Source organism: Miniopterus schreibersii (assembly GCF_964146895.1).
Source record: "Miniopterus schreibersii genome assembly, chromosome: 16".
Taxonomy (NCBI): domain Eukaryota; kingdom Metazoa; phylum Chordata; class Mammalia; order Chiroptera; family Miniopteridae; genus Miniopterus; species Miniopterus schreibersii.
Window position 1 is genome coordinate 43,198,613 of NC_138116.1, and position 27,733 is coordinate 43,226,345.

Genomic DNA, 27,733 nt, shown 5'->3' on the forward strand with positions numbered 1-27,733 from the left:
AACACGTGGAATGGGGCATATTACATCTATCTAAGGTACACCTGTAAATGTTAAAGGGGTTTATATAATATGGAAATGATATGGAATTTAGAATACTTATAATGGAAAATGTAAGGAATTATGTTTTATTTTCACCTATAATAGTTTCAAAAATTTCATCCATACTATATTTAAAACTTTCATTTATACTATCATTACAGGCAATGTTGAAAAAACTGTAGTGGTGAAACCCCAGACATCACTCTTCCTATGATCTAGAAATGAAACCCACCTTAGAGGTTAAAATGTAAATGAAAAATCAGGACCTGTTTTATAAACTCAAAGATCATCTGATGTCCGGGCTGATTGCTGTAACTTATGCAAGCATGCTCCTTGGATTGGAGGTCACCAATCTCTAGGCCTCTTCAGTATAGAAAAGCCTGGGCAAGGGGATGCAGCCACAGACTGGCAGCAGCTCCAGTCTGCTCAGGCAGAAGCAGAACCCATCGTGGCACAGTAGCTCTAAACCCACCACCTACACTTACTCAGATGTGAGCTACTGCGTAGCTCAGATGTTTAGGTAAACATCTTGAAATTTCAGGTGATGACAGCATTCGTTGCTAACTCTCTGACAGTTGAGTGCTTTTAAAACTTTGACATAATAAAGGTTAAAGTGCCATATTAATATACAGGAAAACTATAGTTTTTATAGTAACTTTTCAAATTAAGTTACTTGAAAGCTAAGAGTACTACAATATGCAGTTAATGCTTTCAGGTGTCCAGATGCCTCGCTTGCATCATACTAGATATACAACAACAACAAAATGTATTTAATTATTCTTTTTTATTTTTTTAATCCTCACCTGAGGATATGTTTATTGATTTGAGAGAGAGAGAGAGAGAGAGAGAGGGAGGGAGGGAAGGAAAGAGGGAGGGAGAGGGAGTGTTTGGGGGGGAGAGAACGTGAGACCTATGTGAGAGAGAAACATTGATCAGCTGCCTCTCGTATGTATCCCGACCAGGGATCGAACCCGCAACCTAGGTATGTGCCCTGACCGGAAATTGAACCCACAACCTTTTAACGTATGGGATGATGTTCCAACCAACCAAGTCACCCAGCCAGGGCTAATTATTCTTGTTAAATGAAGATTAAAATCACTAAGCAATAAAATGTTTTAGTAACACCAGTCCCCTAAAGTGAAGTAATTTTGGCCAGGACCTTAATGAAAACTGAAAGATAAAGTTTCACTGTAAGTATAGCCAGACCAGGTAAAACTGAGAGTCCAGGACTGATGAGCACAGATGCTCTTGCCATTCCTAATAATGCTACTAAAACTAAGGCTCTTTTCAATTCTTTTAATATGTCTTTATTGATTTCAGAGAGAGGAAGGGAGAGGAAAGAGAGAGAGAAACATCAATGATGAGAATCACTCATCAGCTGCCTCCTGCACGCCCCAGATGGGGATGGAGCCCGCCATCCTGGCATGTGTCCTGATCGGGAATCAAGCCTCAATCTCCTGGATCCTAGGTCGATGCTCAACCACTGAGCCATGCTGGCCAGGCCTTTTCAATTACTTGTTGGTTTTGACAATGAGAAGAACTAAAATAAGAGAGTAAATTAACTCAGTCACCATTTCCAGCTATAGTTTAACTCCTTCCTTTGCTGCCAAATTTTAGTTTGTTCTCCACTTAGGTGTTATTTAAGCCTTATTTAAACTACTAGGAATTATTTTTTACAACAAACCAAAATACATTTATGAAACATATGCATTGTGGATTATAAAACACATAATCCAGTAGAATTTTTTTACTATATCTGTTCTTTTTTCTGTTTTGGCTATTTCATCATCACTTAAAAAGAGTCCTCAGTATAACAGTTTTAGATTTGCTAAAACGTTTTTCCCATCTTTGCATATGTAACTTCAGAAACTGCAATTAGCAGAGGTAAGGTTTAGAGAGTTGTTAAAATTCATCATCAGGCCAAACTAAGGTTGGTGCTTGGCTGCTCACTCCCCCATTTTGTGCCCAAGGCTGCCACCCAGACACACCTGGTCATGGGCAGTGGCGGGTAAGAAGTGGTAGCAGTGCTACAGCTTACGAGGTAATCAATCAGCGGATTCTACCCTCAGTCTCATTCAAATACTGTGGGCTCAGCAGCCTCACTGCTGAGCAACACATCCTGGGACCCTGCAACTGGGCAGTCTACCTAACACAATACACCAAGGCTAGAGTGACAGCAGGGTGGTGGGAAGTCTGAGGCTGATGGAACAGGGACTTCTTCTGTCTCCTTCCCATCCTCATACCAGATCATCATTTATTCCTACTGAGGCTGGTTGTCTAACTGCAAGAAGTGAAAATAAAAGCAAGCTCCGCCTGCCTGGCTGGTGTTGCTCAGTAGCTGAGAGTCGACCCATGGACCTGGAGGTCACAGTTCGATTCCCAGTGAGGGCACAGGCCTGGGTTGTGGGCTTGATCCCCAGTAAGGGTCCTGCAGAAGGGAGCCTATCAATGATTTGCTCTCATCACTGATGTTTCTCTTTCTCTCTCTCCCTTTCCTCTCTCTGAAATCAATAAAAATATATATTTAAAATAAAGCAAGCTCCACCTAATATGATTATTTTTTAAAAATTATGTTTGATATGTTACATTTTTAAAGGCCAAATGAAAATTTATATTATATTGTAGTTGATCACAGGTACATCAAACTATGTAGTCATAGAGACACAACCTAGGAAGGAACATATAACATTGAAAACAGGTGAGTAGGTTGGACTTTGAGTAATTTTCCTGCTTCTTTTTTACAGTTACATTTATGTGATAAATTAAATTTAAAAAAACAGGAGGGAAAAATCCTACCATAACAATATACAGAGAGATAAAGGCGTGGTAAAAAGAAATCTTTTCATAGAACAAAAAGCACATTCAAAATAACAACAGCATGATCATTTCAACCATAAATCAGGTGACTGTTTTAAGCAGTGATTTTTATGAGCTGAAATAAAATATTTTCAGTCCCTTTGTAATGTCCTCATTTTACCCAAAGAATAAACTACTAAGGTTGTTCTTTGATAGGTCTTCTAACAAGCACTGATGTAGCGTGACTTCCTGAAATAAATTATCAACCTTTCATTTATTCAACAAGAATTCATGGAGGACTCACTCTGTGGGAGAGACAGGTGGGAGACACAAATGAAAGGCCACTGTCTTCACATACCATACAATTGCTGCCTTGCCTCCTAAACACACAAGAACTCACTCATTCTATTTCTAGGAGTCTAAACTATTGGGATATTTTTTAATTATTACTCTGCGTATTTTTTTCTCTCAAAAAGTTCCAATAATTTCTTTATGGTCAAATCTAATTGCCCCCTCCCCTTAATCTTCAGCCTTCTCAACTTTTCAGTGGCAGCTAACTTTACTGAGCATCCCTCTTCCTGCCATTCTTTGAATTCATGTCTGACAGTGGCACTAATCATTTTTCAGGTTTCCCCATTCAAGGAACCTTAAAAACATATTTAAATCTTCCTTTCCCCTTTCTTTTAGTAACTAACCAGTCAGTTACTAAAACCTATTAACTGTTTTTGGAAATGATTCCATATTTTTCTCTTCCTTTCACTATAAATCTAGTCCAGATCCTCTGTCTAAATTTCTGAAACACTCCCACCAGTTTTCTTGATTCTAGCTTCTCCCACCTTTGAGATATTATGGATCCAATCCCTTAGATAACTCATTCATTTTTCTGTTCAAGAACGTGTAAGTATTTCTTCTCATCTGCTGCACCAATGTCAAATTTCTTCCCTTGGCTTTCAAGCTAACACACAATCTCTAAACAACATACCCACAACCTTACTCGTTTTGGGGGTTTTTTTGCTCTCTAACACATCCATTTAACTCTAGTCAGTATCCTCAGTGCCCCCAAAATATTTGTGACTTGTTGAAATATCATTCCCTTTCCACTGTATCCTTCTGATTGGCATTTAAACAAGATTAATTCCCTCCAATTAAAAAAACACACACACAAAAACCCTAGAATCCACATCTCCTTCTAGCTAATACCTGATTTCTCTCTTCCTCCTCATAATAACAGGATAATAAAAAAATATTCTAAGAGTTTAGGATATTAGGAAAATACATTATAAAACACATAATTAGGATAATAATAAAAATATCCTAATAGTTTAGACTGAGAAACAGAATGAGCAGAATCCCCCCCAGAGTTACGTCCACTGGTTGTCTTCACTTCTTCCGCTCTCACTCGCTGCTCTGCCCACTCCCATTACTCAGCCACAGCACTGCCTGCTGAGGCCGTCAGTGGCCTCCACGCGGTCCAGCACACTGCGCATTCCCAGTCCTCTCGGCAGAGTTAGAACAATTTCTTCCTTTTTCAAACATGCCTCTGGCATCACATTGATTCGGTTTTTCTCTTAACTCAGCAGCTATCCTCTGTCTATCTCCTGCGCATGTGCCTCCTCCTCTCCCCACTCTCCACATATTAGAATTCCTCAGGTCTAAGTCCTGCACCATTTTTCTTCTTTTATTACAAATATTTTCCTGGTGATTCCACTCAACCCCATAATCTTAAGTACCACCTACATACTGATGACTCCCAAATTAACTCTTCTATGGACCTTTCTGAGCAACATCTGAATATCAAATTACTTGATAAGCATATGCTTGATATGCTTTACTTGATAAGCATAAATAAATTACCTCAAAATACTTCAAATAAATAAAAGGGAAAATGGAAGGCTAAGAAAGAGTAAACAGAATGTGCAAAGGCCCTGGAGTGCAGAGAGCCCTGGCAGTGAAGGGACTAGCGGGGAAGACGGCTGACTCGTACAGGGTGCTCAAGGAAGGTCTCACTGATCGAGATCCAGTTTTGATAGATTTAACATCCATTAAAACAAGGTAAGGGTCCTATGAAAAAAGAATAAAGATAATACAATAGAAGGCTTTCAAAAGTTTTAAATAAGCTTGCTAAATTAAAAGGGTCAGTAGAAGGGATGGAATGCAAAATCAAGGAACTCTCCCAATGTGCAGAACAAAAGAAAACAAGATAGAAATAGAAAAGATAAACACAAAGATAAATCCAGGAGATCAAGCAATCAATTAACAGAAGTTCCAGAAATGCAGACCAGTAGAAACAAATGGAGGAAATTAACAAAGAACTGACATAAGAAAATTCCCCAAAGTTGAAGAATATGAGCTCAGAGCTCATGTTAAGCAAATAAATGAAAAAAGACCCCCATGAAGCTACATACATCTTTTATAAAGTTTCAGAACACCAAGATTGCCTAAAAGGTTGAAGAAGGCTTATTGGCTGACAGTGAGACTGGCCACCATCACTCATTAGCAATATTGAGTTCTAGAAGGAAATAAAGCAAGCGCCTTCAAAGTTCTGAAGGAAAATTATTTTCAACTTAGAACTTTACACCTCACCTAACTATAAATCAATCATAGAAGTAAAAAATACATTTTAAAACACGCAAAGGCTCAAAACATTAAACTGCCAATATCCTTTGTGAGGAAGTTATTTGGGGATGTGCTCCCGTAAAACAAGAAAGTAAACAAAGAGGAAGAGGGTGAGTAATCCAGGAAGCAGTGACTCAGTAAGAGGAAAGCCGTCAAGGGAAGTCTCAAGATAATGCCCATGGAGCAAGTCAGGAGGAGTACAAGTCCAGGGGGGTCGAGAGGACAAAGTGCTCATAAGGAAGTGTCTTTGACAGAACAGTCCTTGAATGAAGAGTATGAAAAAAAAAGATGATAAAATAAAAATAGTGGGGGAAAAACCCAGAAACCTCATAAAAACAAAAAGCTGCATAAGAAAGTTAACAAAGAATATATGCACCCCTATGTTCACAGCAGCGCAATCCACAATAGCTAAGATCTGGAAACAGCCCAAGTGCCCATCAGGAGATGAGTGGATAAAAAAGCTGTAGGACATTTACACCATGGAGTACTATGCAGCTGTAAAGAAGAAGGATCTCTTACCCTTTGAGACAGTATGAATGGACCTGGAGAATATTATGCTAAGTGAAATAAGTCAGTCAGAGAAAGACAAGTATCACATGATCTCACTCATATGTGGAATCTAATAAACAAAATAACTGATGAACAAAATGGATCCAGAGACATAGAAGCATGGAACAGACTGAGGGATCTCAGAGGGAAGGTGGGGAGGGAGGAGTGGGTGGGGAGAGATTAAACAAAGAACTTATGTGTTTATAAGCATAACCCATGGACATAGACACTGGTCTGGGGAAGGCCTGGGGGTGGGGTGGATGCGGGGTGGAGGGGATCAATGGGGGTAAAAAGGGGACATCTGTAATATTTTCAACAATATTCTAATAAACAAACAAATAAAAAAGAAAGTTAACAAAATCATAACACATGACTTTACTCAGGGAAGAATACCTATGTAGTGACAATAACATTAATAATACTTAAATTGACCTATACACAAAGCATGCAAGATTATTTTATAGAATATTTGATATTATTATCCTTGCTAGCCAAAACAGTTAAAGTGTAAATGAAAGAAATTGGGAGGTAGAAGGCAAGGTGGAGAGAGCTGGTGAAAAGGGTAGTGACAATAATATCCATCTTTATCTTACAAATGGAGAGTCAAAGATACTGTATACAGTTGAGAAAACAATAAAGATGAAATACATCATTACAATAAAAGAGGTAACCAAGAAAGGAACTAAAAATGGTGATAAAATTACACTGGGAGGTTATGAGTTAAATTCTCATCTATCATAGCAGGAGTCAACAAAAGGTCTAAATTTGAAAATTAAAAAAGAGCAATGTCAGGAGAATGAGAAGACAAGTCACAGACAGGAGAAAATATTTGCAAAAGACATGTATGAAAAAAGACTGTTATTGTTTCAACAATAAGAAAATGAACAACCCGATTAAAACTGGGCAAAATACAGGTAGGTACTAGACTTAACAAGGGGATCACTTTGTAAGTTATATAAATGTCTAACCACTATGCAATACACCTGAAACTAATATAATATTTAGTGTCAACTGTAATTGAAAAGTAAACATTTTTTTAATTGGACATAACATCTGAAAAGACACCTCACCAAAGAAGACATACAGAGAGCAAATAAGCATATGAAAAGATGCTCAACATCTGATGTCATTAGGGAATTACAAATTAAAACGATGATGAGACGCACTGCACACCTACTAGAATGCTCAAACCCCAGACACTGACACCACCAAATGCTGGCGAGAGCGTGAATCAACGGGAACTCTCATACTCTGCTGATCAGGATGCAAAACGGTGCAGCCACTTGGGAAGACAAATTGGCAGTTTCTTACACAACTAAAGACACTGGCCATAATCCAACAATTGCACTCCTTAGTATTTAGCCGAAGGAGTTGAAAACTTTTGTCTACACAAAAACCTGCACATGGATATTTAGAGCAGCTTTATTCATAACTGCCAAAAGTTGGAAGCAACCAAGGTACCTTGTCCTTCAGTAGGTGAACAGATAAATAAACTGTGGTTCGTCCAGACAATGGAATATTATTTGGCACTAAAAAGAAATGAACTATCAAGCCAAGAAAAAAATGGAGAAACTTAAATGCATATTGCTAAGTGGAAGAAGCCAGTCTGAAAAGGTAAATACTGCATGATTCCAACTACTATATGACATTGGAGAAAAGGCAAAACTATGGAGACAGTAAAAAGATCAGTGGTTGCCAGGGCTTTGAGGGCAGGGAGGAATGAACAGGCAGAGCACAGAGAATTTTTAAGGTAGTGAAACTATCCTGTATAATACTTAACTGATGGATACAGTCATCATATATTTGTTCAAACCCAAGAATGTACACCAAGAGTGAACCCTAATGTAAACCGTGGGCCCTGGGTGATCATGTGTCTACACAGGTTCATCAACTAGAAAAGTGCCGCTCTGGTGAGGGATTGTGATGGCGGGGCGGCTGGGGGTGCAGGGGATATATGGGAAGGACTTCCTGCTCAGTTCTGCTGTACAAACCCTGCTCTAAAAGCCTATTTTAAAACTAAGCAGTATAAGCACACTGAAGTGGATACTTCTGAGGAGGGGGGCAAGGAACAGGAAGGTGTAAGGCAGCAGCAGTCACCTTTCACAAGGGCCCTGTCCTATTTCATTTTTTAACCTGTGCATATACTACGTGGATAATAATAATTAAGAAAGGTGAATGCTTAATGTGAAGCAGGTAATCAGCAATCTGTTGGTTTTATAGGCAGCACTGATCCTTTGGACTTAAAACAAATGAGATAAAAGAGAAAAAGTCTGAGGCAACACAACAAGCAGAAGCACTGCCGTAAGGAACCAACTGTTATCAAATCTCAGGGCCCCACCTTGCCTGCGGAATGAAGTAACTTTTCCCACAGCTGGACTTCCTTTGGGGGTTTCAATGAAGTGTTTTCTAGAGACACATACGTATCTCACATTAAAGTTACTGGAAACTCTCTTTGCAAACCAAACAGAGAAAAAACACAAAAGCATCCTACATATACAAATGAACCAAACTGCTTACTCATTTGGTTCCTTTGTTAAAAGCAAACAGTAGCCCTGGCTGGTGTGCTCAGTTGCTTGGGCACTGTCCCTGCACCTAAAGATTGCCAGTTCGATTCCCAGTCAGGGCCCATGCCTGGGTTGCAGGCTCAATCCCTGGTAGGGGACACGTAGGAGGCAGCTGACCAGTGTTTTGCTCTCACATGGATATTTCTCTTTCTCTTCCCTCCCCTTCCTCTCTCTCTAAAAATCAATTTTTTAAAAAATCCTTAAAAAAATAAACGCAAACAGCAGGGTCCATGTTTAGAGATGGTTTTCATAACAGGATAAATGTTTTCTATCTCATTTTCATCTTACCCTTTTTTTTTTGCAGAATGCCAGATTAATTTTGCTCACACTCCACCTGCTCAGCTACTTGGGTTAGAGTTTAAAACACTTGTAAGTCTGCACCCTTCTCTTTCCCAAATACTCACACAGTATGAATAGCGCTCCTGAGTTGAGGGAGCTTCTGAACAAAAACCCCTCACACACAGAAGGGACTTTGGCCTGGGGGGGACACAGTGGCCATTCTGTGTGGAGTTAAAGACAACATAGGCAGGAGACAAAGCAGCAGTGTTACCAGGAGAGATTATGCTGTGGTCTGCCCAGCTTCGTGCAGGCGGCCCACACAGCTGGCTGCAGTTAGTCATCTTCAGAAGCCAAAACGCAAAATGGCCCTGGAAAGGCAGCTCCCTACGTTCCATTTGAAAAGTGCAAAGCAGACAGAGACGTCTAATTTCCATTGACACTGAAGTGAAGAGAAGAACAGTTTGTCTGGTCCCAGAATCTGCTCTGCACACCGGGTGAGCCTCTTGGCCCACTGTGTGGGCCAAATGAAACCCTCATTACCTAACTCAAGAGCTTGGCCCTCTGCATAGGAATTTCCCAGCACTCCCAGGGTCTCTAGGCGGCAAATCTTAAGAGTGAGGAGGAGGCCTGGCCAGTGTGGCTCAGTTGGTTGGAGTGTTGCCTCGTGCATCAAAGGGTTGCCGGTTCAATTCCCAGTCAGGGCACATGCCGAGGTTGTAGGTTCAATCCCAGTTGGGGTGGGTATGGAAGGCAACCGATCGATGTGTCTCACATCTCACATCAATGTTTCTCTCTCTCTCCTCTCCCTCCCTTTCCTCCCTCTCCCTTCCTCTAAAATCAATAAAAAGCATATCCTTTGGTAACAATTTAAAAAAAACAGAAGAACGAGGAGGAGGAGCTGAGGGTGGTGGGGCTTTAGAGAATTAAAAAATCTGCCTCTATGCAGCCTTCCTTTCAGTAGAGATGGGAAAAGACTGGCTTCCCGATTTGTGAAGCTTGATGTAACTTCCATCACAATTTAGCTCCGACTCCCTAAAATTACACCCTTGCCTCAGTTATAGATCTGTCTCAGAGTGATCCCTGAGAAACTTCCAAGTTCCACCATTAAAAGATACCAAATTCCTCTGAATTTACAATGGAATTGGAGAATTAGGAGGACTGGGCATGCTGAATCCTATGTATTTGGATTAACATCACTTTTTTTTTTTTTTTAAACCACCTAGGTCAAAACATAAAAGAGCTTTAAGGAGCTGTCCACATTCTTTAACCTGGAGGTCACATGAACGAAATGATAACAGAAGTTTACACTTGTGTAATGCTTTGGTTTTCAAAGCATTTTCATACACATGAATGAAAATCAGTTTGAAAAGTATCTTCATTTCACGAATAAACTGAGAGTCTGAGACCTCACAATTTTCCCAAGAATCACATAATAAATACGCCTTCTCATACCTAAGGAAGTATAAAATTGTATTATTTCAAACCTGAAACAAACAGCACAATCATGTAGCCTAATCTACGTGATACTACACAAAGTAGTATCAATAAACATCCAACCTCTGTTGCTATTTACTAAACTCTCACATTCCAGCTGCCATTGAATACTTTCAGTGAAAGAGACCCAGCATTAGACAGCCCCTTCTACTGCCGAGCAGCTCTGATAGGTGGACGAGCCTTTATATCTGGCTGAATTTTATCTTCGTTAACATGGTACGTGGTGGTTCCAGTTCTGAAACAATCTGGAGCCACAAAGAGCAAATTTATGGCTCCTTGCACATGGCATCTGAGTATCTGAGGCAGCTTTGTTCCCCCTGGGCTATTTTTTTTAATCCTCACCCAAGGATATTCTTTCCACTGCTTTTCAGAGAGAGAGTGTGTGTGTGTGGGGGGGGAAACACTGATGTGAGAGAGACCATCGACTAGGTGCCTCCTGCACGTGCCCCGACTGGGGCCGGGGATGGAACCTGCAACTGAGGTACGCGCCCCTTGGCCGGAATCGAACCCAAGACCCTTCAGCCAACACTCTAACCACTGAGCAAAACCGGCTAGAGCAGTCTTCTATTCTTTAAGCAAAACATTCCTAATCCTTCCCACCAGGCCTCACAGGACCCAGGGTCAGTCATCAGATGAACTGCCTGGAGATCGATCCTTTGATGCAGTAGCAAGGTCCCTCTGAAATTTACCCAGAATCTAAAAAATGCTGCAGAAGTGGTCACTATGAGCCAGGAATCTTTTCATTCCAACAGAAAACCCAACTCAAGCTTGCAACAATAAAAAGGGAAGTTTTTGGCATGCCTAACTGAAAGGCTAGGAACGTGTCCAACTTCAGGTCCAGCTCACTGGAAATACGTTCGTAGGGTCAATTTCTTTCCATCTCTTGCTCGGCCTTCCTCAAAAGGCCACCTTGACTCATGACTGAATGATGCCTCTGTCAGCTCTAGGCCTCACCATCAAGGCCAATGAAGATAACTAAGTCTCTCCCAGAAGACCCAACAAATGTCTCCTTGCATTTCATTCTGACTGGGTCTGTACCATCCTTGACTTATTGAGGTCAAGGTAGTATGCTGATCGAATGAAAGTGGAAAAATAAATCCAAGGAGAATGCCTGAAAGAAGAAGGAAGTAGATGCTGGAAACAAACATCAAACACAGAAAGTTCATGCTGTGGTCTGAGCACTGCTGAGGTTAGTTCCCTGGTATAGCAGTACACTGGTATAGCAATATGACATATAGAAAACGGCATCATACACCGGTTTAAAACAAACAAAAAAGGCTTCAGACCCCAGCAGGGGATATTAGCCAACAACTGAAAATGAAAATTTTGTATACTGTTTAGCATACACTTATTATACATATGCATAATATATAATACTTAAAATACAATGCTGAAAGAAAAATGGGATACTGAATTTTAAGACTACTGTGATTATAACAACTAGGCAAACATTTCTTGTTTATGAGACTGCTTATCTGTTTGCAATAAGTAGTTGGGATTGACTCTGTAAAGGCTCTTCTAACATGAGTGAATGATCATCACAGTTAAGAAGTTACTTACTAAACCCTCAGGTTCCAGTTACCATTGTTTCAGGACAAGTTTCCCTATAACTTCATGGGTAAAACAACCATTTTATTATGCCTATGATTTTGCAGATCATGAATTTGGGAAGGGCTTGGCCAGGCAGTTCTCACTTAGATGCTCTCAGATGGCTGCAGTCCAAGAATGGCTGGAGCTGCAGTCACTTGAGGACTTGGCTGGACCACAACATCCCGGTAGCTCACTGACATGTCTGACAGTTGACACTGTCAGACGATCTCAGCTGGGCTGTTGGTCAGAGCACTGCGGTGTGGCCTCTCCAGCATGGTGGTCTCAGGGTAGCTGGACTTGTTATAGAATGGTCAGGGATCCAAGTGTGTTTCTGCAAACAAGGGTTGCTGCACAGCCTCTTATAACCCAGCCTTGGCAGTCACCTAAAGAGACAGTCACAGTGTCACTTCTGTTGTATTCTACTGGTTGATGCAGTCCTAGGCTGCCCATTTTCAAGGTTCAGATTCCTGGATGAAGTGGCATGGGGAGTGAGAGAGTCACAGCATCTCTGGAAAATACAATTCGTCATGCCTCAGTTGATGAGACAGATTTTTACCTCATAAAGCCATTAACCGTGTGCCTCTATTTCCCAAACTGATATTTTCATCACTGCCATGTCTAGACATGGAAGTCAGTGGTAATTCTGACAAATCACCAGTTCCAAAGACACAGTGAAGACAGGCGTGAAGTCCACGCTCTGGTAAATGCAAGACTCTCCATGTTTTGCATTTTCTTGGGCAAGCTGGTCCCATTTCTTCACTACAGTGCGAAAGAGAAAAGTCTCAAAGTTTTACCACAAAAAGAATCAAATAAACTTTCCTTCACCTTATCCTTGACTTACTTCACTAATATTTTTAATTTAAAAAAGAGCAAAAACAACCCTTTCTTATGTACAACTTTATTCCTCACCAAACATTTAAACCCTATAAAGCAGGTATTGTTGTTATGCATATTTTACCTTGCAGGAAATGAGGTGCAGATGTGTCCAGAAAACCTGCCCAATGTTACCCAGCTTGAGCTGGGATTCAAACCCAGAAAACGTGGCCTCCAGAGTTCATACTCTTAATCACTAAACTCTAGCTTCTGCATACAGAAATAATAATATAATCTTTTTCTAAAACTGAAATAATCAAAATCCCCTCTATTCCTGAGACATCGATAGGAAATATGGAAAAGTGTGTTCTTCCATGTTGGGTTCATAACATCTGCATATATATGACACGAGGCTGTAAATATTCCTTTGTTTATCCTATTTTATCACTTTAGAATACCTTGTATATATAGCTTTGCAGTAAAAATAAATCTGACTTGTTCTTTTCAATAACATAATACTTAATGAGAATGATGTAATACAACTTATTCAATCAATTCCTACTGAGAAATATTCAGATTGGTCCTAGATTTGGGCTACTACAAAGAAAGTACTACAATTAACAAGCTTTTTCTATATTCATACATACTTAAGTATTGGTACTTTTATTTCTAGAGGACAGAATCCCCAAAATGGGATCTCTTTGTCAAAAGAACATATATTTTCGATAGAGGATTCTAAGATGACTGCAAAGTAGCCAGAAGCTCCATCCACTTGCTCCCAACACCAGACTGGACTTGCAGCTAAACTGCAGAGTGATTGGCTTGAAAAACCAGTTGAAGTGTAGCTGATCTGAATTATTGAGAGCAGGGAACACAGAGAGACAGGAGGAGACGCAGAGAGGGTAAGCCAACTCATGCAACTGGGAAGCCAGAGGGATTTTGTGGCAGGGTAGCCCCCATCCCCTAGGAGCATGGGGTCTCAGCCCCATGCATGGATCCCCAATCCAGAGCAACAGAGAAGGGAAGGGGAGCCCATGTAGCATCGGGCGGTGTGAATCAGTGGGGATTCAGTCCAACTGGAAGACTCAGCCTGCATCATCCCAGGCAAAGAGCAGATTGTTACACCACCAGCCTGGGCAGTTCGCCTCAATCTAGATCTGTAGGAGGGGCTACATGATGGATGGAGGGGTATACCCAGCAGTGACTCTGAGGGGCCCTCTATTATCTGGAAGAACTTTGGGCAGAGAGCCAGACGGGCTGGACAGTGTGGCTTGGGAAAGAGGACTGGTCTTAACCACCTTGGGTGCACAGGCAATGCCTCTCCCCTCACCTGCAGATCTGCTATGTCTGCCCCATCCTGCTGAGCCCAAGGCAACGGGGAATGGTGCTGGGATGAAAATCTGCAACAGCTCTGTCTGCTGGCAAAGGACTCTGGCATTTGGCCTCTGACATTTGGCTGGTTGGGAGCCTGGGGGGAGGCCCCACCCAGCAGGGGCCAACCGGATGGAATGACTAGAGTACAAGCCAAGGCTGATTTTCTTTATCTCCTCCTACTTGGAGTGGTGGCTAGGGGGTGCCAGGGAGCCAGGCAGAGCTGAGGTAGTGTGATGTATCTCCAGGGTGGACTTCTGTCCAGGAGACAAACCATGTGCTGAGCCCTTCTGCTGCATTACAGGGAACCAGAGCCAAGCTCCCTAGTGAGTTCAGCCAGCACAGTGCTGAAAAGGAGAGAAAGCGCCTGCCTCCCCTCCTATAAGCTATGAGCACCACCGCCAATGTAAGTACGTTTGAACCACCCCAGACATGTCCCAGATACCTCTGCAGAGCATGGTTCCATGGGGGAATGGAAAGCCGCTCGGAGCTCCGACATTCAGGGTGTGAGACCTGAGGCAGACCCAGCATCTGGACTGTGGAGGGGCTGTCCGCTGGACTATTTGGGGCTTCGCCCTGCCAAGCTTCAGTCAGGTTGCCAAGGGCAAGGCAGGGACAGCGACTCTCACTGGCTTGTATCAGGGAACCTCCCGGGAGGCCTGGGACCAGCACAGCAAGTGGCCAGATTCAGACATCAGAGAAAATCCAGACAGCTCTACAAAGGGTAGATCCAAAGGGTAATCACAGCAGGCACAAAAACCTGCAGAGGTGAACTCTTTTTTTAAATTTATTTTTCCTTTTGTATTTCATTAAAACATTTTTTTTCTTCTTTTTCTTTCATATCTCTTATTTATCTCTTTCCTTTGCTTATTCTATTTTCTTTCTCTTTCCCTTTTTAATTTTTTTCCATTTTTCTTTTCCTATTCTATATTTTGTTTTATTCATTATTACTTTTTAAAAATTATTTCATTTATTATTTCTTTTCTTTTTTATTTTTATTCTTTTCCTTTTCTTTCATATTCTCTTTTTTCATTTTAAATTTTTCTTGTGTTGTTTTCAGTTTGATCTTATTTTGTCTTTTGTTCTGTCAACACCTGTACAACAGTTAGTATGATGTGGTTGAGGTTAAGCCTCACAGTAAACCAGCCCAAGGGCTGAGCCCACTCATGAACATGACAGCAATCAAGACCCAATTACAATGGGAGGACCATTTGTAGAATGTTCCTACATCTCTAGGAACATTTCTAGAGAACCCAGCTCAAACGATCAAGAGCATTACACCACTGGGTCCCAAAAGACACACACTACAGAAGGCCATGCTACTGTAGTCCTATTCAAAACACAGAAAGAAACAGCAAAAATGGGGAAACAAATAAACAGAACCCAAATAAAAGAAAAGGAGGAATCTCCAGAAAAAAGCTAAATGAAATGGAGGCAAGCAATTTATCAGAAACAGAGTATAAAGTAACTGTTTTAAGATTGCTCAAGAGCATGAAAAAGGACACAAAAACCATGAAAAGAACCAGTCGGAAATGAAGAATGCCAGATCTGAAATAAAGAATACAATGGAAGGAATAAATAGAAGGTTAGAGGAAGAAGATAACTGAATTAGTGAATTAGAAGGTAGAAATCACTCAGAGTAGCAGTAAGAAAAAAATTAAAATGCACCAGGATAGTTTAAGTGAACTTTGGGACAACACGAATCATAACAACATCTGCATCATACAGATAACAGAGGGAGCATAAAGTAAGCAAGGGATAGAGAACCTGTGTGAAGATATAATGACAGAAAACTTCCTCAACCTGGTGAAGGAAAAAGTAACATAACTTCAGGAAGCACGGAGAGTGTCAATCAAGATGAACCCAAAGAGATGGACACCAAGACACATCATAATTAAAATGACAAAGGTTAAAGACAAAAAAAGAATCTTAAGGGCAGCAAGAGAGACACAGTGAGTTACCTACAAGAGAGTTCCAATTAGACTGTCAGCTGATTTCTCAACAGAAGCTCTACAGGCCAGAAGGGAATGGCATGAAGTATTAAAAGTAATGAAAAGCAAGGATCTGAAACCAAGACTACTCTATCCAGCAAGGCATTCATTCAAAATTGAAGGTGAAATAAAAGAGCTTCCAAGACAAAAAAAAAAAAAAAAAGGCTAAAGGAGTTTATCACCACCAAACCAGTATTGCAAGATGTGTTAAAGGGACTGCTGTACTAAGTAGCAGCAATAGAGAGAAACATAGGCATAAAGAATAAAAGTGGCAATAAATATCAATTATAACCTTAAATGTAAGTGGATTAAATGCTCCAATCAAAAGACACAGGGTAGCCGAATGGATAAGAAAACATGACACATGTATATGCTGTCTATAAGAGACCCACCTCAGAACAAAAGACTCACACAGCATGAAAGTGAAGGGATGAAAAAAAATTCCATGCAAATGGAAACCAAAAAAAGTGTGAGGTAGTAATACTTATATCTGACAAAATAGACTTCAAAACAAAAGCCATAAAAGAGACAAAGAAGGTCACTACATAATACTAAAGGGATTGATCCAACAAGAGGATATAATCCTGGTAAACATATATGTACCCAATAAAGGAGCACCTAAATATCTTTTTAAAAAACCTCTTGGAGGACTTTAAGGGAGAGATCAACGGCAACACAGTCATAGTAGGGGACTTTAACACCCCATGACATCACAGGATAGAATTTCCAGCCAAAGTATCAAGGAAACAGCAACCTAATGACACACTGAATTTAACTGATATTTACAGAACATTTCCCCCCAAAGTAGCAGAATATATTTTCTTCTCAAGTGCACATGGAACATTCTCAAAGACAGATGACATGTTAGGACACAAAATAAGTCTTAACAAAGTGAGGAAAACGGAAATTATATCAAGCGTCTTCTCAGATCACAATGGCATGAACTGGAAATCAACTACATTAAAAAAACTTCAAAAGCATTCAATCATATGGAGGCTAAATAACATGTTATTAAACAATAAATGGACTGCCAGTGAGATCAAGGGAGAAATATAAAACTTCCTGGAAACAAATAAAAATGGACACACAACAACCCAAAATCTATGGGACACAGTGAAAGCAGTTCTGAGAGGGCAATTCATAGCATTTCAGGCCTACCTCAAGAAAGAAGAAAAATCTCAAATAATCTAATTATACAAAAAAAAGAACTAAAAAAAGAACAACAAACAAAGCCCAGAGTAAAAGGAAGGAAATAAATAAAGATTACAGCAGAAATAAATACGTAGAGACTAAAAAAATAATGCAAAAGACCAATGAAACCAAGAGCTGCTTCTTTGAAAAGATAAACAAGATGGATAAACCTTTAATCTGACTCATCATGAAACAAAGAGAGAGGACCCAAATAAATAAAATCAGAAATGAAAGAGGCAAAGTAACAGTGGTTGAGCAGTGACATATGAACCAGGAGGTCACGGTTTGATTCTGGGTCAGGGCACGTGCCCAGGTTTCTGGCTCAATCCCCAGTAGGGGGTGTGCAGGAGGCAGCTGATCAATGACTCATCATTGATGTTTCTATCTAACTCTCCCTCTCCCCCTCCCTTCCTCTCTTTGAAATCAATAAAAACATTTTTTTTAAATCCACAAAAAACTTCTGATTTCCCCAAAACTTAATCAACTAGAGTGCCTCGGTATCTGTGAGGATCCCCCACCCTTCAGCCCCTGAATGGATACCAAAATCCGAGGATACTCAAGTCCCTTATATAAAATGGTGTAGAACAATGCAGACAGCTGGCCCTCTGCATCTGCAGATTCCCAGCAGCAGATTGAAAATACTTTCTTCTATCTACAATTGGTTGAATGTGCGAATTCGAAATCCATGGATATGGAGGGCTAACTCCATATATTTATTGAAAATTTTGATGTATAAGTAGACACACACAGTTCCAACCTTTGTTGTTCAAGGGGCAACCATAATATGTAATATGTATTGTATTATATATTTACATGGAAAATGTGTACTTAAATTATATATTTATTACATTATATGTCAATATATTATAATTACATATAATGCCTTATTGCATTATATAATGTATATCAATTTATATTTATATGTACATATTTAAAAATACATATTAAATATATTCATTTAGAAATATTGATCCCATACTCACATTTCAAGAAAAAAAAATTTTTTTTTAAAAATATGTCTCTTGATTTCAGAGAAAGGAAGTGGGGGGGAAAGAGAGAGAGAAACATCAATAAGAGAGTCACTGATCGGCTGCCTCCTGCACGTTCTCCTACTGGGACTGAGCTCGCAACCCCCGTATGTGCCCTGACCGGGAATCGAACAGCAATCTCCCGGATCATAGGCCAATGCTCAACCACTGAGCCACACCGGCCGGGCTCAAGAAAATTTTTATCCAAATTCGTCACCAGCATGTTCTACATCACTGTCTTCATCATTACTAGAATTACTTTTAAGCCATCTATTCCAATTTGCCGGAAACCACTGAAGCTGTTTTGAGATTTGTTGTTTTTGAATCCAGTGACAGTATCATGCTGTGACTGAAAATTTATCAAGTCATAAATACATATTCACATTATTTTAGATCAATTTCTAAAAAATTCCTCCTGTGTTTATATATCTGTGATCTCTACAACCTACCCACTTATTGTACTGTCATATAATCTTTCAACGCCTCAATTCAACATGTAATACCCCACGAAATAAATACTAAATGTGTTTTAAATTTGTCTCCCTTTTTCTAAATCAACTCTATCAGGTGGCCTCTACAAAACTCTAAAATTAAAACAGATTGAGGTTATTTTAATCTGTCATCCCAGGATATTATTTTGTTATGCAGAATAAATTAATTAAGAACATGCCCAGTTAAAAATGCGACTTTGTGAGGCTTGAATGTAAGGAGCTTCCTTTTTCCTAAGAAATAATTCTGGGGGGAAATTTGTGGGATATCCAGGCATATTAATTTGAGTATTAATAACTTTACAATATTAAATCAGCCCACCCTAGAACGCTGTGTAGTTTCTCCATCATTTTAAGTCTTGTTTTATAACCATAATGAGATTTAATACTTTTCACCTTATGTTCTATAATATTCTAGTTAAAATTATTCCTACATATAAAGACAGCTGTGAATTGGATTTTTTTTCAATTTCCAGTGTTAACTAGTTATTGCTAGTACAGGAAAAAAGCTATTGGTCTTTTTATATTTATCTATATACAATCACTTACAAGTGCCCTTATTCTTGGTTTTTTTTTCTTTTCAATATTTAAGCCAAAAGATGTTTTTGACTTATTGCATAAACACCAAAACAATGTTAAATAGCATTTCCTCCAGTTTTTCAAATTATTGTTACAGACAGTATTTTTAATTTCTTTCATAACCGAAACAACAGATTCTTATTCATTTTTAAAATTTTTCCTTTTTCCCCCTTCAATTGGAAATAATTTCCATTACTTGCCTTTTTAAAGAGGTAGTGCTTGGTCTTCTTTACCATTTTACATTTTCTAGTTTATTCATTTCAGTTTTTATCATTCATTTATTTCTTTGTTTTCTTTCCTAGTTTCATAAGGTGACTATTTCGCTCACATATTTTCAGTCTTTCTTTTCTTATATTAATAAAAACATCTGTGATTATACATTTTCCCAAGTATAGCTTTAGCTCTATTCCCACATTTTGTTCAAAGCTCTCCTTCCTCTGTTTATATCTAAATGACTTATAACCATTGTTTTGACTTTCTTTTGGTGCAGAGATTATTTTAAAAGTGCCTCTGAATTCCAAAGTAGTTTTTAAATACTCATCTTTTTTACCACTAATTTAATTGAATTAATAGATTATTGCATATAAAAATCATAATTTTTATATTTTACTTTTTGTTTTCTGTGACAAAGTTACATGATCAACTTCTGTAAACAATTCATAGATCTAGAGGAAGAATGTCTATTCCCCTTTCTATACATTTGTTGAATGTGTTATTTAAAACCTCTATATTTCTGCCCAGGCTGGTGTGGCTCAGGGGTTAGAGCATCAGCCCACACACTGAAGGGTCCCAGGTTCGATTCTAGCCAAGGGCACATACGTACCTGGATTGCGAGTTCAATCCCCGTCCTGGTCCGGGCACATCCGGGAAGCAATCAACCGATGTGTCTCTCTCACATTGATGTTTCTCTCTCTCTCTCTACCCCAACCTCCATCCCTCCCTTCCACTCTCTCTAAAAATCAATGGAAAAAATATCTACCAGTGAGGATTAACAACACCAAAAAAACCAACCCTCTATATTTTTGCTTTTTTTATTTGTTTGTTCAGAGTTTGAAAACTGGCAGCCTGCAAGCTACAGATACGTTTTGTTTGGCCGGCAAAATACTTTAAAATGTATGAATCTCAATGCCTTTAGGCAAGGTATGCACACTCTAGTTCACGGTGCAATTCCTATCATCTCTGCCCTCATACACCCAATACCTCACATATTCATGTTGCCCAACTGGTCCCTGTGGGCATCCAAGTTGGCAATTGAGTTTCCCTGATCTGTCAAATTAGAAAAGAAACAACTTACATCTCCGAGTATAATATGCTATGTTTTCAAATTAAATTCTTTTATTCCCAGTTTTGTTCTATGTATTTTGTTGCTTAAAGTTTAAAAATGGTTATATATTTTTAGTTTTTATCAGTACATAATGTCCTCTCTGTCCTGTTCAATGCTTCTGTTCTTGCCTTCTGCTTTGTCTGATACTAATATTGCTGGTCTTTGGATTTTTTGTGTGTTTTTTTTAAACATGTCTTTACTGATTTCAGAGAGAGGGAGGGAGAGAGAGAAACATCAATGATGAGTCACTGATCTGCTGCCTCCTGCATGCCCACTACTGGGGATCGAGCCCACAACCCAGGAATCAAACCGAGATCTCCTGGATCACAGGTCCATGCTCAATCCCTGAACCATGCCGGCTGGGAGGGTCTTTTGTTTTTTAATAGATGACTTTAGCCTAAGAATATTAACTGTGGGGCTACTTTGGCATTATTTTTGTGCTTCATTTTGTTTACTGCTCGTTAACCCTTGTTTAACCTTTGCCCTCTCCTCGCGTGTGCTGATCGGGCACCACTGCTTCTCTTCATTCCTTTCTGACCTCTCTTCTCCGTATCATCCTCAATCTGTCACTAGGCTTTTCTATTCTGCTTGTGGTTACTGACCACTGCTAACGGTCTTAACTACATCTTCATCAAAATTAAATAACTATGCTCCAACCCCTTGCCAACAAAGGCAAGATTAACTTTAGAGTACCTTCACATCTCAATGCCTTGACCCACACCAGTGATCCTGGGTTTCGCTGAGGTAGTCTAGGATTTTTAGTTCTGGGCTACTTCCTAGGTTGTCCCTGAATGTGAGATCTTTCTTTTCAAGAAAACATTACGGATTTCGCCACATCAGTTTCCTCCATTTATGTACACAATGCTTCACCTGCAAGATTCACTGTGTGCCAGTTTCTCATATTCTTCCTCTTCCTCTAGCTTGATGCTTCTACTGATCCAATTACCAAATCTAATTGGACATTTGAATATTTGCTCAAGTAGGGTATATAAATCCTTCATGTCTAAAAATATCCTTCTTTTGCCCTGATTCATTGGCAGGAGAATTTGTATCTGGCATTCTTTCTGACTGCCTAGCTTTTAAAACTTTCTTTTCTATGCTTGTGGGTATCACCACTCTATTAGTCTGGATTGAAGGCAGGGTGCACCTCCCATTAAATAAGCTGAAAAACATCAGCTGTTTGCTTCTACACCTCCATCCTCACCCCTCTTGCAGGTAGGGTAGCCCCTTGAACCTGCCATTATTTACACCTGCCCCAGACTCTGGCTCAGGAACTAATGCTGCAAAGCAAGGACTATGATGGAAAACACAATGGCAGCTATGGTGGCTGTAGAAAGAGCAAGACCTTGACAAGCGATGGCCCAGGCGCACGCTGCAGGCTCCAGTGCCAGCATGTCTAGACAATGCCTGTGCTCATGCAGAGCAGCAGTGCCTGGACAATGCCTGTGCTCATGCAGAGCAGCAGTGCCCAGCCCGAGCCAATTCTATGAGATTCCAGGTACATACTGTTTCTGGCTGCACAGTCTCCAAGCCTCACTCTCTCCAGCTCTATGACAATTCCACAGCAACTCACTACCCTTTAAAAATGGATTTTTCTTCCTAAATCAACCAAAATCAGCTTCTGTGGCCTGCAAGTAAGAACCGAGGCCTTTGTGGCTGGGTATAGAAGCTTACTGCTCTGCAGTCAATATCCCTACAGATGCTGCTGTAGATTTTAGTGCGTGAGCCCTCCCAAGCCAACCCAGCTCTCCTCAAACAGACCCATCTGCCTGTCAAGAAGTTGGTAGGATTTTTGTCTTTATTGCAGCAGTCTAGCAAGTAAGTGATGTTTTTTTCCAGAATTCCGTGAGTCCTTTTATCAGGTCTAAAATGTTCTTCAGCTTAGGAGGTTTGCTCCTTTTATTTACTTACTACGTCTTCTCTCTTTCTTTTTTCCCTTCTAGGAATCCTAGTGCCCACCTCATCGTTTTGATATCTTTATGTTTTACAAGATACTCCTTCCAGGAAACTAATTCCGCTTTCAATAGGGTTGTTATCCTTTGAGTTTAATCTCAGAAAAGTTTCAAATCAGGAATAACAGCTCTGAGAGTTATTTTTCTGGTGAATGCTTTCTCCAATCTCTTTGATTTAGTTATGCTTGTTCTGTGTGTTCAGCCTGAGCTCTCTATCTCAAGTTATTAAATCCCCCTTAACGTGTATCACACTTTTTCTTTGCTAAATATGGGTTTGGCCCTTGGCACCCAAGCATATCAACACTTCTTGGGCACTGGCAGATCATCAGGCAGAGAATAACATGGAAGTTTTCATTCTAAAAGCCAGCAGTGAATGCACTGGTATAGTGAGACCTTTCCACCTAGCCACGGGGAATATTTCTGTCTGATCTCATGTCTTTGAGAACAAACAGAGGGGAAGCATTCCTTCCCAACTGCCAGCTCCTCCCCACTCTGGGCTCCTGGAATCTCCAGGAACCGGAGCCCCTTCAAGGACTGAATGCAGGAAGGGGAAAGGAATCTGCTATACCTGCCACACTGTGGCTTTTACTGTGCTGAAAATCAATTCTGTCATAGCTGTGGCCAAAAGACGGGACCAGGGCTGAGCTACACCATCTACATACCCAGAGCAGTTACTGACTACTCTTCTTTTTCAGCTCCCCTTTTCACAATCCGCTTCTAAAGCTTCAAATAGCCACTCCATGTGCATGATTCCCAAATATTAATCTGTAGCTCTAAGATTTCCAACCACCTGTTTAATCTCTCCATCTCTATATCCTGGCATGAGTGTAACTCAGATTATTTGCATTTAATAAGCCTTTCCTAAGTATTTTATGTGTGCCAGGCACACTGGTATAAGTTGTACTGATGTAGGAATGTACATAACAGACACACAGGGGATGATTTCAATGCAGTGCAATAAACGGAGTGAAAAAGTCAATCTGAAGCCTTGGGAGCACAAAAGGACACTGGGTCCAGCCCAGAGAGTCAGAGGAGGTGGTCAAGAAAGGGCCACAGTGAAGCTGGGTCTGGAAGGCAGACAAGTAAGTAGAGGACAGGTCATTCTGATAGAGCTTGTGGGGTGGGAGACGAAGAAAGCGGGGCAGACAGATGAAGCCACAAACCCAGTAGGACAAACAACATGAACAGAACAACAAAGAGTACACCAGCTTTGCTAAAATTAGGGTGACGCCAATCTCATCCCACAATCTTGAAAAGTACCATCCTGAGGGAGACCCATTTGAGAAAATAAAACTCAGGAAAGTCTCCAGAAAGATCGAGGGCCATCCACAGAGATAACAGCAATGAGAAAACTTGTAAGTAGACACGTTACTGCTACAGAAGCCTTCTACAGAAAGAAGATCCTGCAGGGCACAAGGATGGCTACTTAGCCTACAAAAAAATACAGAACATCTCCACTGACCAACAGCCACCTTCCCCACTACACAGAGCGGCTGCACAGACGATGACGAACCACTCAGATGTGCCTGTGGCATAAACTCAGAATTTCCAAAAGTAAGTACTTTATGCTGCCTCTCAACTCTCCTCCTGACTTTCCTGGTGCCTGTCCCTCTCAGTGATACCACTGTTTCCCAATCATCCTATTGTTCCCTTTATAGAAAGTTTAAATTTTACTAGAGAATAAAAAAGATAATGAATAAAAATATGTATCACATTCCTTGAAAGAAAGGCTCAATACTGGGAAATGCAATTTCACCAAAATTCACACTGGACTTTTTTGGAAACCACATAAAGTAACTCCAAGAATAAATAAGAATAAATTGGCCCTGGCAAGTTTGGCTCAGTGGTTTGAGCGTTGGCCCTCGGACCGAAGGATCTCGGGTTCAGTTCCTGGTCAAGGGCACATACCTGGGTTGCAGGTTCAATCCTCGGCCCCAGTTGGGGCACATGCGGGAGGCAACCAATTGATGTGTCTCTCTCACATCGATGTTTCTCTCCCCCCAACCCCCACTTTCTCTAAAAGTCAATGGAAAAAATATCCTCAGGAGAGGATTAAAAAAAAAAAATTGTAAAAAAAAGTTACAATGAAGAAAACCTGATTTACCAGATACTAAAATATTACATAGCTACAACAATTAAAATCATGTAATCAATGGAGCAGCATATAGAAAACAGCAAATATATCCAAGAATATATAAGTAGCTAACATAAAATAAAAAACAGCAAATTCGAATCAGCGAGGAAAAGAAATCTTGCTCAGTAAATGCTGCTGGAATAATTGCTGAATGTTTTAAATACATTTTCTTACATCATATACCACAGTACAATCCAAATAAATTAAAAACTAAACATTAAAAAATGGATTATGAAATCCCAAAACATGTGACCTTTGGGTGGGAAAAATCTTTCTAATGGAAAAAACATATCTGCATCATAAAAGTTTTAGACTTCTGTATTTTAAGAAAACATTATAATCAATATACTACCAGGAAAAAAACAAACCCTGCAGAAATTATCTGCAACAATATAATAGAAATGAACTGGTAGTACTACTAACCAAAAAAATAAATAACAACATTAAAACCCCAATGGAACACTAAGAAAAGACAGGAATAGGCATCACAAGGGAAAATGACCAATAAATATATGCAGTTCAGGAGACAAATTAAAACAGTGAAATACCTTTTTGCCTATCCAATTAAGGATAATTATTTAGGCACATAATAACTCTGGCAGGCTGCAGTGAGACCAACACTCTCCTACACACCGTTACGTAGTTTATAATACTTCTAGGAAAAACACAAATACATAGCATGGGATTTACAATCTTATATTTTAGCCAAGTAAGTATCTATCTAGGAATTTAGCCTAAGGATATATTCAGAAACTTAAACACAGATTTCTTTATTAGAATTATTTAAAACAGAGAAAAATATTGGATCCAACAGAAGGAATAAATAAATTACAATAATATATACAACAGAATACTATGAACATGTTAAGAATAATTAGGAATATTTAATGACATGAAGAAACCTTATGATACACTGTTAAATAAAAAAGCCAAGATCTGAATCTGAATATGCCACATGATTTAACTGTGCAAAAGTACACGTGCATGAGCGCACACACGTGCTCCATAATCACACCACACAGAAACGTCAAGAGTTATTACTTCTGAGCGGTTTTTATTTCCCAGGTGCATTTCTTTAGTTTCTTAATTTTCTGTAAAACTAACATGTATTACTAACATAATCAGACACAACATTTATATTTTAAGAAAAAACACCAAAACATCTCCACTAGTTCCTTCTCTTCAAAGAAAACATTTCAAACCCATCACAGCACTCTGTTTTTAACTACACATTTCTCTGCCTACCATCCCTCCCTAATGTCTGGCAGCATCAAAGATTTAGAGTCCCTAAATATGCTGGATTCTTTCACAACTCCTTTTCCTGGCAAGTGCTGTTTCCTCTGCCTAAAACCCTTCCACCCCAGCAAAGGTCCTTCATCCTTCAAAACTCGGCTGATGTCCCTCTTCCTTGTAACCGTTCCCAATTCCACAGGAAAAAATACTGCTTCCTTGTCCAAGTTCCACCTCTTTGCTTAGGGCCCCAGTGGGAGTGAGGGTGCTTCAATAAAGCTTCCTGCATGCTTTCCTCCCCGTAGCAGACTGAACAACGCCCCCGGCAGGTGTCCAGATCCCAAACCCTGCGACCTGTGAACACTGCACGGCAAAGGGTCTTGGCGGGTATGATTAAGTCAAGGGTCTTGAATTGAGATTACTTTGGATTATCCGGTGAGCTCAAAGGAATCACAAAGGTCTTATATGAGGGTGGTAGGAAGGTCAAAGACAGAAAAGTGAGACATGAAGGCTGAGGCCCCGCCTTCTGGTTCTGACTGCCTCTTCTCTCTCCCCACCCCAGCTGGAGGGCCATCGACCCTTTGGTGCATACAAAAAGCAAGCAGCCCATACAAAAAGCAAGCAGCCGTTAGGCAGGAAAGAAGAGCACTGAAACAGAATGCCAGCGACAACTGCTTTGGGGTTGGCAGTGTTGAGTCGAACTGCACGATGAAATCTGCTGTCTACTTACCACCAAGGCAGAACCTGGAAAACGCCCTGCACTATGTTGGCTGCCCGATTTAATGTGACAGAACAGAATTTTATATCAAAATTTGCTCATCACTGCCCGGCCGACATGGTTAAGTGGTTGAGCGTCAACCTATGGACTGAGGTCAGGGTTCGATTCCAGGTCAGGGCACATGCCCGGGCTGCCGGCTCAATCCCCAGTAGGGGGCGTGCAGGAGACAGCCGATCAATGACTCCCATCATTGCTGTTTCTATCTCTCTCTCCCTCTCCCTTCCTCTCTCTGAAGTCAATAAAAACATACTTTTAAAAAAGAAAAGAAAAAAATATCATCATCAGGCTGCCTCGGAACATGGCCTTGTGGTCATTGCTCCAGACACCAGCCCTCATGGCTGCTGTATTGAAGGAGAAGGCGTGAGCTAGGACTTTGGCACTGGTGCTGGGTTTTATGTGGATGCCACTGAAGATCCTTGGAAAACCAACTACAGAACATACTCTTCCATAACATAATGAAGGAGCTTCCCCAACTCATCAATGCCAATTCCAAAGGATGTCTGTTTTGGACACTCCATGAGAGACCATGGAGCTCTGACCTTTGCTTTAAAGAATCCTAGAAAATACAAATCTGAGTCAGCATTTGCTCCAATTTGCAATCCAGTGTTCTGTCCTTGGGACAAAAAAGCCATTAGTGGATGTTAGGGAAAGGGCAGGAGTACATGGAAGGCTTATGTTGCTACACATCTCTGAAGGCCCATCCAGGGTCCCAGCTGCACATACTAACTGATCAAGGAAAAGATGACCAGTTTCTTTCCGATGGACAGTTACTACCTGATACCGCACAGATGCCTGTACAGAAAAGAAAACCGCTGTTGGTTTTTTACAAGAGGCTTATACAACCTTCACTGCAACCTTCACTGCAACCTTCTTCACTGATCACATCAGACATCATCCAAAATACCTGAGTGCTTGAAAAACTTCAGA

General features: G+C 40.2%; 1 protein-coding gene and 1 pseudogene across 11 annotated transcripts in view; one reads left to right on the forward strand and one right to left on the reverse strand.

The window, feature by feature from the left end:
* Positions 1 to 27,733, reverse strand: part of SPECC1 (sperm antigen with calponin homology and coiled-coil domains 1) — a 256,463-nt gene that overhangs the window by 93,088 nt on the left and 135,642 nt on the right. The window lies entirely within an intron of this gene.
* LOC308568757 (S-formylglutathione hydrolase pseudogene) lies at positions 26,533 to 27,722 on the forward strand (annotated as a pseudogene). Its single transcript has 2 exons — positions 26,533 to 26,866; positions 27,092 to 27,722. The product of its transcript is annotated as an S-formylglutathione hydrolase pseudogene (transcript).